Below are 11,465 nucleotides of genomic sequence, written 5' to 3'. Positions count from 1 at the left end.
ATTCCTGTTAAAGGACAAACAATGTCTTTAGTGGAAATCTCTTTGATAACAGAGAGAAAAGATGAGCAGATCGCATAACAGTAAAACAAAATCTCTTTGATAACGGAAAGAAAAGATAAGCAGTTCGCAAAACAGAAAAAAGAAAATGAATCGCCTTTGCCGGGGATCGAACCCGGGTCACCCGCGTGACAGACAGGAATACTCACCACTATACTACAACAACAAAGTTTTGATTATCAAATAACTATATTAATAAAAACGGAGAAATAAGGCGACATGGAGCTACAGATCCCCAATGGAGGACGGTTTTCTTCGTTTGTATACACTCTTCAGAATCCCACACCACAATATGAAGGTGCATGCGATTCTTTCAAAAACAATATACTTAAAGCTTCAATCAAACCCATTAATGTAATGCACCAGCCGGGAATCGAACCCGGGTCTGTACCGTGGCAGGGTACTATTCTACCACTAGACCACTGGTGCACTGGTGCATATAAGATAAAAGTTTTTAATCACATTTCCTGCTACTTTAAGTTAGATTTTCGTCCCACGCCAGTCGCAAATCGATAAAGCTTCTTCCGTGGTTTTTTCCGATGGCAAGAAAACCTAACATTCTTCGATGACTTTTATCTATTCACACATCCTTTCAGAATTTTTCCCTATCACTTTACATGACGCACATCCGTTAATAATCCCGTCAAAGAATTCCACTTGAAAAGCAAAGAATTTGAAGGTGTTGTCGCTAGATATTTAGAAATATTTTGCATTATTTTCTAATCATTTTGCTTTTGTTGAAGTGTCTACTTAAAATTTTGGACACAATCCTGGTAACATTCATATTCAGAAATATATATAAATGGTATTGTTACCATAATAATAATGATTTATTTTTAGAATTAGTGTTTAAATATTAATAAAATAACTTTGTTTTAATAAATACTATATTTTATTTGGAGTTAAACTTCGCTAGTTTGGCCAAAGAGATGTGATTTTTTTAATTGACTTAAATTTTTCATATATATATATAAAATAAATAATTAAATTAAAATATATTTTAAAGGTTGATAATAATATTAAGAAATTATATCTATATATATATTAAAATTAGCTTTTAAATTTTAATAAAATGTTTTTTCCTTGTTAATTCTTGGGAAGGAAAGGATTATAACAATAGATTTATAATTGAATTTACATTAATTATATTTTTATTAGATATCTAATCCTCGTGATTAAGCTTGGGTTATTTTGGGTAGTTATTAGAGTCCAAGAAGACCCGCAAACTAATTTAATTGTTTCCTATATGTATTTATATGTACATTATGTACATAATTCTTTGAGATCAATTAATATACATTTGATTTGGTTTCTAGTTTATGTGTTTATGGTGGTATCAGAGTAGGCGAGATACTCTCTTGAATGAGAGCATGGTTAATATGCTCTGTCAATTAAGCTTGAGCCACTAGTTTTGTGGCTTTCTTGATCGTTATCCTTTCTCAAACCTTGGCATGAAGATTTTGGTAAAGAGCGATGAGACCGCGATGAGACCGCGTTGAAGGAGGCGACATTTCAACCAACATGATTTGCTGAAGGAGGCAACCTTTCAACCGACATGAATTGTTGAAGGAGGAATTTATATAGAATTCATACATGGATCAACATCAATGTGGAGGTAATCGTTGACTTCACAGAGTCTCCATGCAAGGCAAGATTACAATGTTTTTTGTTGGAGAAACAATCATATGAGGTATGTATTTCGTGGATACCAGTGCAAAAGGTTGTGATAAATGTATATTTTTTTATTGTAAACAACGCCCATGTAAATTGGGAGGTTACTAAGATCAAATGTGTATGAAGAAGATTTAACTAAATGCTACAACATTGTAAAAATGTTTGACGAAGAGTTCAAAAAAAAATGTTTTGATAGTGTTGGTTGGTTTTAGTCGCAAATATGAGTGGAAGATGTTTCATACGGTGGAGGTATTGAAGAATTTGGTGAATCTTAACCATATCATGCAGTTAGTACCGCTATAATTTGAGTATGAATGTAGGAAAAAAAAAATTGTCTACAGAAGTAATTTTTGAGCACCATTTCAAATTCACCATAAGCTTTCTTGTAGTTGTCTTGACTTGCAGTAAAAGGAAACCTCTGAGCTCTTCCGTGGGCCTGATATGAACACTGGAGCAATATGTTGTCCTCACAGGGTAAAGTGTAATAATGCATAAGAATAGGAACAAGAAAAAGCCTCTGGCATTGAAGGTAACTTGTCGTTATTCTCTTTGAATGTTGAATGTCAGAATATTTATTAAATATATGGACATAAACAACCAAAAAAGAAAAAGTTCGGATGAGTGGTCATTTTATGAAATGATATTTCAATAATCAGTCACAGAAGGCCTCTCTTCGGGCTCTACACAGAGGATATTTTGTTGATAGCAGTCCCATTGACCCCAGTCGTAGTCTCGATTTGAAAGTGTTGTTTGTTAAAAACTCGTCGAAGAACTCTTACTCTTGTTTACTCTGAAACAAGCATTGAAGCATAGCTCGTATTCAGTGTTCTTGTAGAAAGAGAAGTCATCGTTGAGTGCTACAACACAAGTTTTCCATTGTAGAGTAAGTTCAGGCCCGTGGTCGAAAATTTTAATATTGTTTGATGGTGTTTGAGATTCACCAATACGAGTTTGCTCAGGATTTCTTCTTTAAGGCAACCGATTTTGAGGGAAATAACTGCAATAAGAATGACACTGCAAATGCATATCCCTAGTGAGATTCCTCGATTGATTACAGTCTCAGGCTTAAGAGAAAGAGTCGGTTAATGAATGGGTTTCTGACTTTTGAAAACAGTTAAACCCTGGTTGTAGAATCACGAAATCCTTGTAAATCTGCTAATAAATTTTATTTGCGTTGTTTTTTAGTTGTCAGATCAGTAATGTTACTGAAACTGGCTAATCAGATGTAAGATCTTGTTGTTCATGTGTTGGAGGTTGTTGAAGATTTGAGAATCGGTTGAGGTTTGTTGTGCGTTGAAGAATACTTCATCCTACAAATTTTGAATGAGAGAGAAGTGTCTTCTTCAAAGTTACTATTTTCCTCGATTGCACACATCAGGTTTTGATTTTTATTGGAAATTGACTTTAATTTGGTTAAATCACAAAATTTATGAGTATAAAATTGAAAAAGTAAAAGGACATTATGGTTAGAAAATCTCATGTAGTTACATGGTATATTAGAGGTAATTAGTTCAAATCTTTGTGAAGATAATTTGGAACTTATCATATTCAGCAAGAAGATAATTTTGGAAATTTTAAAAGTTGTCATACTCAATAAGAAGACAACATTTTATTTGCAACAATCTGATAATGTTTTTTTGTTGGTTGATATTATGTTTTAAATGGGTGCATTTTCGGTGGTAGTCGACACTTAGTTAAATCATTGTAAATTTGTTTGTATTGGGTGCATTTTCGGTGGTAGCCAACACCCCTTTTTTCAAAGTTTATTGTTGGAGAAAATGGCCAAACTCGATGATTTGTTACAGTGATTGAAAAATTTAATGTCATCTATTATTGATAATAGTGTCCAAGTCAGCGAAGACACACTTTCTAACATCCGATATTGTTTGCAACATGCACAAGAGAAGATCAAAATTTTGTAACTCGAATCTCAATTTTAGAGAGTTGAACTTCAACAATAGCGTTGTGATTTTGAAATTGTTTCTATTTAGAATTTTCTTTTTGATCTTGACTCACATTAACAGTTAAAGTTTAATAATATTTGTAAAGACATTTCAGGAGCAAATTTGGGTGTAGCGGAAAGTCATGTTCAGGAAAATGTATGTGAGAGTCATTTGCATACAGATGTGAAGCCTATCGTTACCAAAACTTTTATAAGATAATGGGAAGAGATTACACAGAATAAACATAGAACTAGTTTGGGTTACAACAAGGATATTATGGATGTATCTTTTCACATTCCAAATTTTTCTAAACCTATACAATTCTGAAGTGTTGGATTTTTGGATGGTGTTGTTCCAAAACAAGTTGATAGATGCCAACAGTGTAACAGAGTTGGACATGTGAAAGATCAATGTTTTGATATTCATCCGTGTGAGCATTGTGGAAAGCGAAATCATCATACAAATAGATGTTCCAAAAAGACGACTATTGTAAGAGAGAAAGGTAAATCTTGGATGGATTGCTTCTTGGGATTGGATGAAAACAACCAAGAAAATTTATAGGTCATACCAAAGAATATGTTCGAGAGTTAGGACCAGTCTTGTAGTGATGAAGAATATTTCTCACCCTGTATCCGACAAGGGGGGAATTGTTGATGGTCTGCTATAGGTTTGAGTACGAGATGTCAAGCAAGCATGAGTCAGAGTTGACTTGATTCACTTGATTGAGTTGATTGAACACTTCCATATTTGGAATTGTTCGAGGAACTATTGTGATAGTTCCAAAGTTTGTGGTCATCTTAAAACCACATTTTTGTTGTTCTGAGGACTGCTATGAAGGTTCCAGAGTTGTAATTGGTTGATACCTTGAGTTCTCCAATATTGGTTTGTCTTGAGTTCTCCCATATTGGTTTGTGGTCATCCTTAAAAACCATTTTTTGAGAGACATTCAGCTCTTGGTTGAGATGCATTTCTACATTTTGAGCTCTCATTCTTGGACACTAGTACATCACTTCGAATTAAGGGGGGAATGTTAGATAGCTAATCCTCGTGATTAAACTTGGGTTAGTTTTGGTAGTTATTGGAGGTCAAGAAGAACCGGGAACTAATTCAACCATTTCCTATATGTATTTATATGTACATCATTTACATAATTCTTTGAGATCAATTAATATACTGTTGACACCTAATCATCAGAATTGGGTGAATAAGTGTAATTGATGTAAATAAATAATAAGAAATATGAATAGTCACTGGGAGATGAAGTGAATAGTCTTTCCCTCACGTATATAATAAAGACCAACCTGAATGAATATGAACGAATTGATTTTGAGGAGTTACTGCCTAGTTTGACATTGTATCAGAGCCAGTGCCATTTTGGCCTCCACCTGCTTTGTAACTCCCTATTCTGCCTATGTTCTGCCTTTCATAAAAACGCTGCTCCTGTCGCTGCTCCACCTGCTATTCACTATTATTACTCCTATCGCTGCTCCACTTGCTATTCACTATTATTATTCTCTTCTACGCAGGTATCAGAGCATACAAAACGCTCATGGTGCATTGCGCACATTCCGTTTATGTCATTGATATTCGGCGTTACTGTTACTATTAGCAATGACATTCGTTTTTCCAACCAGCCCAAAATAAATGAATTTCGAGGAATTTTGTTGTCACATTGGTCGTGTTGAAAGATTTAACAACACCTATATTTGAGCCCCCTGCCTCCTTTCAGATGTCAAAATCTGTGAATACTTTTTGCCCCTGAACATAAACATCAAAAACGCATCTTCCAACACTCTTCCAACTATTTGTATTTCCAATTTGTATCTCTGCAAAATGTAATTTTACTGTATATGGTCCGTTCTCGAGCTCTAAACCATAGTATCGAAGTGAGATGGGAGATAAGTGTGTTGTCTGATACAGTTCTGAGTTTAATGTCTTTGTAAATTGAGATTAATTGCTTGTTGTATAAGTTACATTACTGCTGCCATAAAACATCCAGCGTAACTCACTCCCCACTTCTGTGTATTGCTGGCATAAAATGGCGTATTATCAAGTGATTCGTTGTCCGGCTCAAAAGCATCTCCGATAGCAAAATTCCTTTGTATGCCTCCACAATTTATAGCAAAGCAAGAATCTGTAGAAGGAGGAGCCAAAATGTGAGTTTTTGTGGGTCGTTTTTCGAAAAGAATTCAGAGTTGGAGAGACGCTTTGTCTCATGTTGCAATTATAAGTAGCTTGGAGCGGGAGGCATCGAATGAGGAACTTTTGCATAAGGTCATCGAGAATGTGTTGAAATTCTACAAGCCTGAGTTCGAGATTGGTCGGTGACTTCGGTCATTTTGCCCGAGATTTCCCGAGATTGCCCAAGAAGTGTGGTATCATTGTTGTAAGCCTGCTCCGTTGATGGTTTTAATACACTATTTTTTTACATCATTTTAATACATGCGTGCTGCCTCTGTTGTGTAATACCACGTTGCCATACACATTTAGCTCTCTCCACTAGTCGCCATACCTTGAATGATGCATTGAATGTTGTTGAATGCACAATACACCACCCTCCTATTTTGTTGTGTTAAAATATTTGAACATGTTGAATATTGTGTTGAATCCAAACTGCGGTAGCCATTGAAGTAGTTCTTGAGCAGATCGTGTGTTGGTGCACTATTCACACCCATTCCATATGATGTTGTTTTTTATCACTCAGGTTGTCCCTTGGCTCCTTAAGGGATACGGTCGAGGTAACCACAAACCAATCTTTGGGTTGCAAGTCCTAGCCTACCTGCAGTTCGAGAGGGCTCTCTCTTTAAAATTTAACTTTGTTTTGGGTTGATTTTAGGCTAGTTATGGTGTACATGGGTTTTGTTTTGATTTTGGTGGGAAGGATGATGTTTTCAAGTAGAGTTGGGATGCATAGTGTGAGAAGTTCAAACCATTGGGCATGGAGTCATGGATTAGGGCTGGTTGTTGCGTTTTCTTGGTCACCAGAGGAATACGGAGCAGGATAGCTATACATAGAACAATATCAGGTTGGAATAAAGATGGAATGAAGGTCAGAAATGAAAGGCAACTAAGAATCTTTCATTAGCTAACAGAGAGGGAAGGTGAATGATAGTTTCTCTAGGAGCAATCAAGAATTCCTAAAAAAAGTCATATGTGAAAGAAACAGGGTAAACATGATCATTTAAGTATGCATATTCATAACCATTTCTGAAGAAAACATATAGAAATAACAAGAACTGAGCATAGGGTGCAGCCAAGCAAAACCTAAGCTATTATTTTTTCTTGCTATTTAGATGGTAGCACAATGGTGCATAAACATATGTAAACTGTAAACAGAGTTAGGAAAACACTTATTGAGCCATGTAGTAGCACAGGAATTCCACAGTCACTCTTTGGCCATTAAATAACACAACAGTCAGTTCTTCATCCAAAGCATTCCAGCAGTCTTTGATTACAGAGCTTCTCAAAAATACAGCGCAAGTCCAGAATGAGGATTATCAACCAACCAACCCTTTAAACAATGAATTAGGGTGGTTTATATAGGGAAAATATCTAAAAATATCTATTACAGCAGACCTTAAACAGGTCTGAGGGAAATGAGTTCTTTAACCTAATCTTGTCCTGAAATTAATGCAAGAAAATATCTTTGAGTTGCGTTGGAGGCAGTTGTATCAAAATGAGTTAATATGGTGTCCTTATGGCTCTGTGCTGTTCATTTAGCCATAATTGTGCTTTGGGCTTTGATCCCCTGCTCTTGAGTGGCTTTGATGTGCATTAACTGTGATCTGAGAGCCTTAAATGGCTTCACCGCTTTCTTTGACTTTGCTTGGGGGCCTTTAATGTTCACCTGCTTTGGTATTGTCGATCTGATACTCTTTGCCGCTTCACTGATACTCTTCAATTTAATCTGGGCTTCATCTTTCCTCTGATACTCTTTCACAGTTGATTCGGGCCACTTTCTCTCCCTTGATATGCTTGAAACTGTCAAATCGCCCCTTCTCTGCCCTTTCAAGGAAAAAATAGCTGCTGCAAATGTTTTTCGTGGCCTCTAGAATGCTATCGGCGCTGGCCGATTAAATATGAACCTTTATGAAGAAATCCTGTCAAATTGCGAATTTTTGGGCCTTCTGGTAGCCGAGAAATAGGCAGCCTTCCATTTGATCGCGCATCAAAAACTGCCTCAGTTTTTCATTCCGGGCATCCTTCGCTGCGATTTTCGCCCTTCGGGCCTTTTTTGTGATGACATCAACATGACGTCAGCGGTGGGTCCCGGTACGGCAGTGACGTGGCAGGGTGACATGGTAGTACGGCAGGGTGACGTGGCAGGGACGACGGCAGATGTGGTGGCAGTGACACGTAGCAGTGGGGGGTCGACGCAGAGGTGACGTAGCGCTGACGTGGCGCTGACGTCAGGGGCAGAGAGACAGAAGGAAGTTTGTGGTTTTATCGGACCACCTTCTGTATGAGGGTGGTAAATGTCAGAGGAGCTCCGATGCAATCAAGGGCGGACACCTGTCTTCTGTACGACGGCAAAACCGCCAGGCTATCGGAGGATAACCGTCGATCGTCAGGGCGGCTCCAAAATCGCCGAGAGCCGTCAGATCTGGGCGGGCGGATCGGAGGGCTGACGGAGTGCGGAGCTGGCGGCAGGTTTGCGCGTGGGGCCCGCTGTATATTTTATCATTTATTTATGTGCGGGGGGGGGTCAAAACTTTGGGTAATACGGGTTTTTAATGCACCGGAAGGGGTCCGATTGCATGGAAGAGGGTTTTTATGCTTTGGAAGGGGTCCAAAAGCATAGGAAAATGGTTAAAGAAGCAAACTAGGGGTTCTTACTAAGTCTCAAATAGACTCAGTAATTCCCAAGTATTTATTTATGGTTATATTTCAACCAGAGGGAGGGGATATGTATTTTTTTTGGAATTTTATATAGTTTTTTTGTATAATAGGGGATAAGGAAATGATCTAGGGAGCTAGATAATAGAGTTAGGAGTTAATATGAATTTGTGAGGTGAAGTGTAGGGGAGAGGCTAAGTTTGTGAACTGAAAGTTAGACATAGGAAGTGAATGGACTGCGGATAAATGATTTTTACACAAGAAATGTGGCTTCTTTTCACTAAATAAAGTCAAAGATTGACTTAGTATTTTACACAAATGAAGTGATAACGGGATTGGTTGGGCAGATCCCAAGGTCCTCAAGGGGATGTTAGTGAGTGATTTGGGGAATAAGAAGAAGGGGGAGTTAGACATGCCTCGCTTGAGCTCCTCCAAATGAAAAACTGCCTCATAATTGTGATCTGAATAGATATAACACTTGAAAACATGAAATGGATCACATAGCTTGATTCTGCAACCACAAAACTACTTACCCAGCCTACTTACCTAGCATTTTTTCTTCTTTTTGCATGGGTGCACTTAGACTTGCAGACCCTGATTATCTTCTTTTCTTTTGACTGCCCTCCTATCTAAATGTACCCTTATATCTTCCAAGGGCCCAGATTAAGCAGTTGGGCTCCTTCATTTCTCTACCTAGCTACTGATCTGCCAAGCTTAAGCTGTTTGGACAGATATTCATTCTCTATCTTCTAAAACAAGAAATTTAAACCTAGAGAAGCCAAGATTAAACAGTTTGGCTTTCCCTTATCTGTAAAACTCTTCAAAAATGGTATGATTCTTCAAAATGGAACTTCTTGGAAATATGGAACCTTGCAGCATGCAAAGATGACATATTTGGCATGTAAAACAATCAATCATGAAATATGAAACCTATTGCAATAGGAGTCTAACAGTGGCTCCACTTGGGGATGGTTTTTCAGGATGAAAAGCCAAGAACAGCAGGTCAGAATGCCTTGATCTTCACCTGTTGCTGTAAACTGAAATTCTCCTTCTTCTCAATGCCTTTGACTGAATTCTTATAAGCTGATATGCAGTATCCTTTTGAGCTGAATTGCAGAAAAATTACAGCTCTGCTTCTTGCCTTTTGGGTGCTTGTAAACATATTGAAATCTGTTTGAGCACTTCTTTGTAATTATTTCAAAAACAGAGATCTGAAATAGAACTTTCTTTGATCTTTCCTTCAAAATTTGTTGCATTGTTCCCTCTTATTGGCCTGTTATAAGAAAAAGTGCTGAAAATTCAAATATTAATGTACAGATAGTATACAGAGCTGTGTTGCGTTCAACAAAAGGGATCATGATAGTGCTTTAGCATTCGGCCATTGACAAGGCCTTCTTCAGCTGTGCTGCCATCCAAACTCTTCAGAAAATATGTGTTGTTTCCTTGAACAACAGAAATAATAAAGGGGCCTTTCCACAGGAAATCAAACTTGCCATGCTTTCCTTTATCCTCTCTTCTTGAATCCCATCCTAAGACTTTGTTGCCTATGCAGAAATCTTCAGCCTTGGTTCTTTTGTCAAACATTTTCTTGAGCTTCTCTTGTAAAATCTGAGCTCTGTCGTACACTTGCTCTCTTGTTCGCTGCAAATGGATGGTTTGGTTTATTCTTCTTTGGATATCATTTGGCTCTGCCTGAATCTCTTGCAGAAATTTGATAACAGGGATTCCCAAAGAAGAGGGGAACTTGGCCTCCATGCCATAGACTAACTCATATGGGCTCATCCCAATGGATCTCTTGGTTGACAATCTGTCTGCCCATAGGGCATTTACAGGCTTTTTGTGCCAGTTCTTCTTGTTCTCCTCCAAGACTTTCTTAATGATGTTAATCAGAATTTTGTTGGATGATTCAGCCAAGCCATTCACTTGAGGGTAATAGGCTGTGGAGTGACCTAAGGTAATGTGAAATTTGTGGCAAAAACTGATCATTTTCTTGGATTTGAAGGCAACAACGTTATCTGTAATGATCTTCTCAGGACAGCCAAATCTGGACAAAATGTTGGTTTCAAGGAATTGGATGATAGTGGAGTCATTGGCTTGCCTACATGGGATGGCTTCAATCCACTTGGTAAAGTAATATGTGGCTGTTAGAATCCACTTGTGTTGGCCAGAAGAGGATGGATGGATTTCTCCATTGAAGTCCAAACCCCATTGTTGAAAAGGCTTCTCGGTTGAAATGGGTTTAAGGGGCAAGGGCATAAGCTTTCTTTTGCCTTCAAAGATTTGGCATTTGTGGCATGAAACAGCAAACTTTCTCACGTTGCCAAACAAAGATGGCCAATAGAAACTAGCCCTTAGTATCTTATCAGCAGTGGACTTCCAATATAAGTGCCCTCCACAGTCTCCTGCATGGAATTCTTTCATGACACTGTCAGTTTCATTCATAGTTAGACAATTCAGCAATATTCCTTCATGATTTTTCCAAAACAGCGCACTATCTAGGACCCAAAACTTTGATGCTTTCATCTTTAAAAATCTCTTTTTGGTTCTGGACAACCCTGGAGGAGCACACAGGTTTAACAATATAAAACATATATCAACATACCATGGGGATTGCAAAAAAGCTTGACTGATCTGTGGAGTCACCAGCTCCTGTTCATTGTCCAGTTGATTAATGTCTAAGGCTTGAAAATTGGTTTCGGACATTAGTTTGGCTAAACCTTTTCCCTTTATCAGCTTGGTGGGTTTTATCTCAATGTCATACTCAAGGATATTGGCAATCCATTTGCCTATTTTTCCTTCTATGCCCTCTTGAGTTAATATGTCTTTTACAACAGCATTTGACACATAAGCAATTACATGTGAATATAAAATGTAAATTCTGAAATCCTTGATTGCTTTAACAACGGCATATGCTTGCTTCTCCATGATTTGGTACTTCAAGGGTGCATCTCTAAG

General features: G+C 37.7%; 1 non-coding gene across 1 annotated transcript; it reads right to left on the bottom strand.

The window, feature by feature from the left end:
* Positions 1-415: 415 nt before the first annotated feature.
* TRNAG-GCC (transfer RNA glycine (anticodon GCC)) lies at positions 416-486 on the bottom strand. The gene has a single exon. It is a non-coding gene; the product is annotated as a tRNA-Gly (tRNA).
* Positions 487-11,465: the final 10,979 nt, after the last annotated feature.

The sequence above is a fragment of the Pinus tabuliformis genome, chromosome 3_2, assembly GCF_031772625.1.
Source record: "Pinus tabuliformis cultivar Carrire ecotype Pingquan chromosome 3_2, CPIR1, whole genome shotgun sequence".
NCBI classification, from domain to species: domain Eukaryota; kingdom Viridiplantae; phylum Streptophyta; class Pinopsida; order Pinales; family Pinaceae; genus Pinus; species Pinus tabuliformis.
This window is presented reverse-complemented; position numbering and strand designations above follow the sequence as displayed.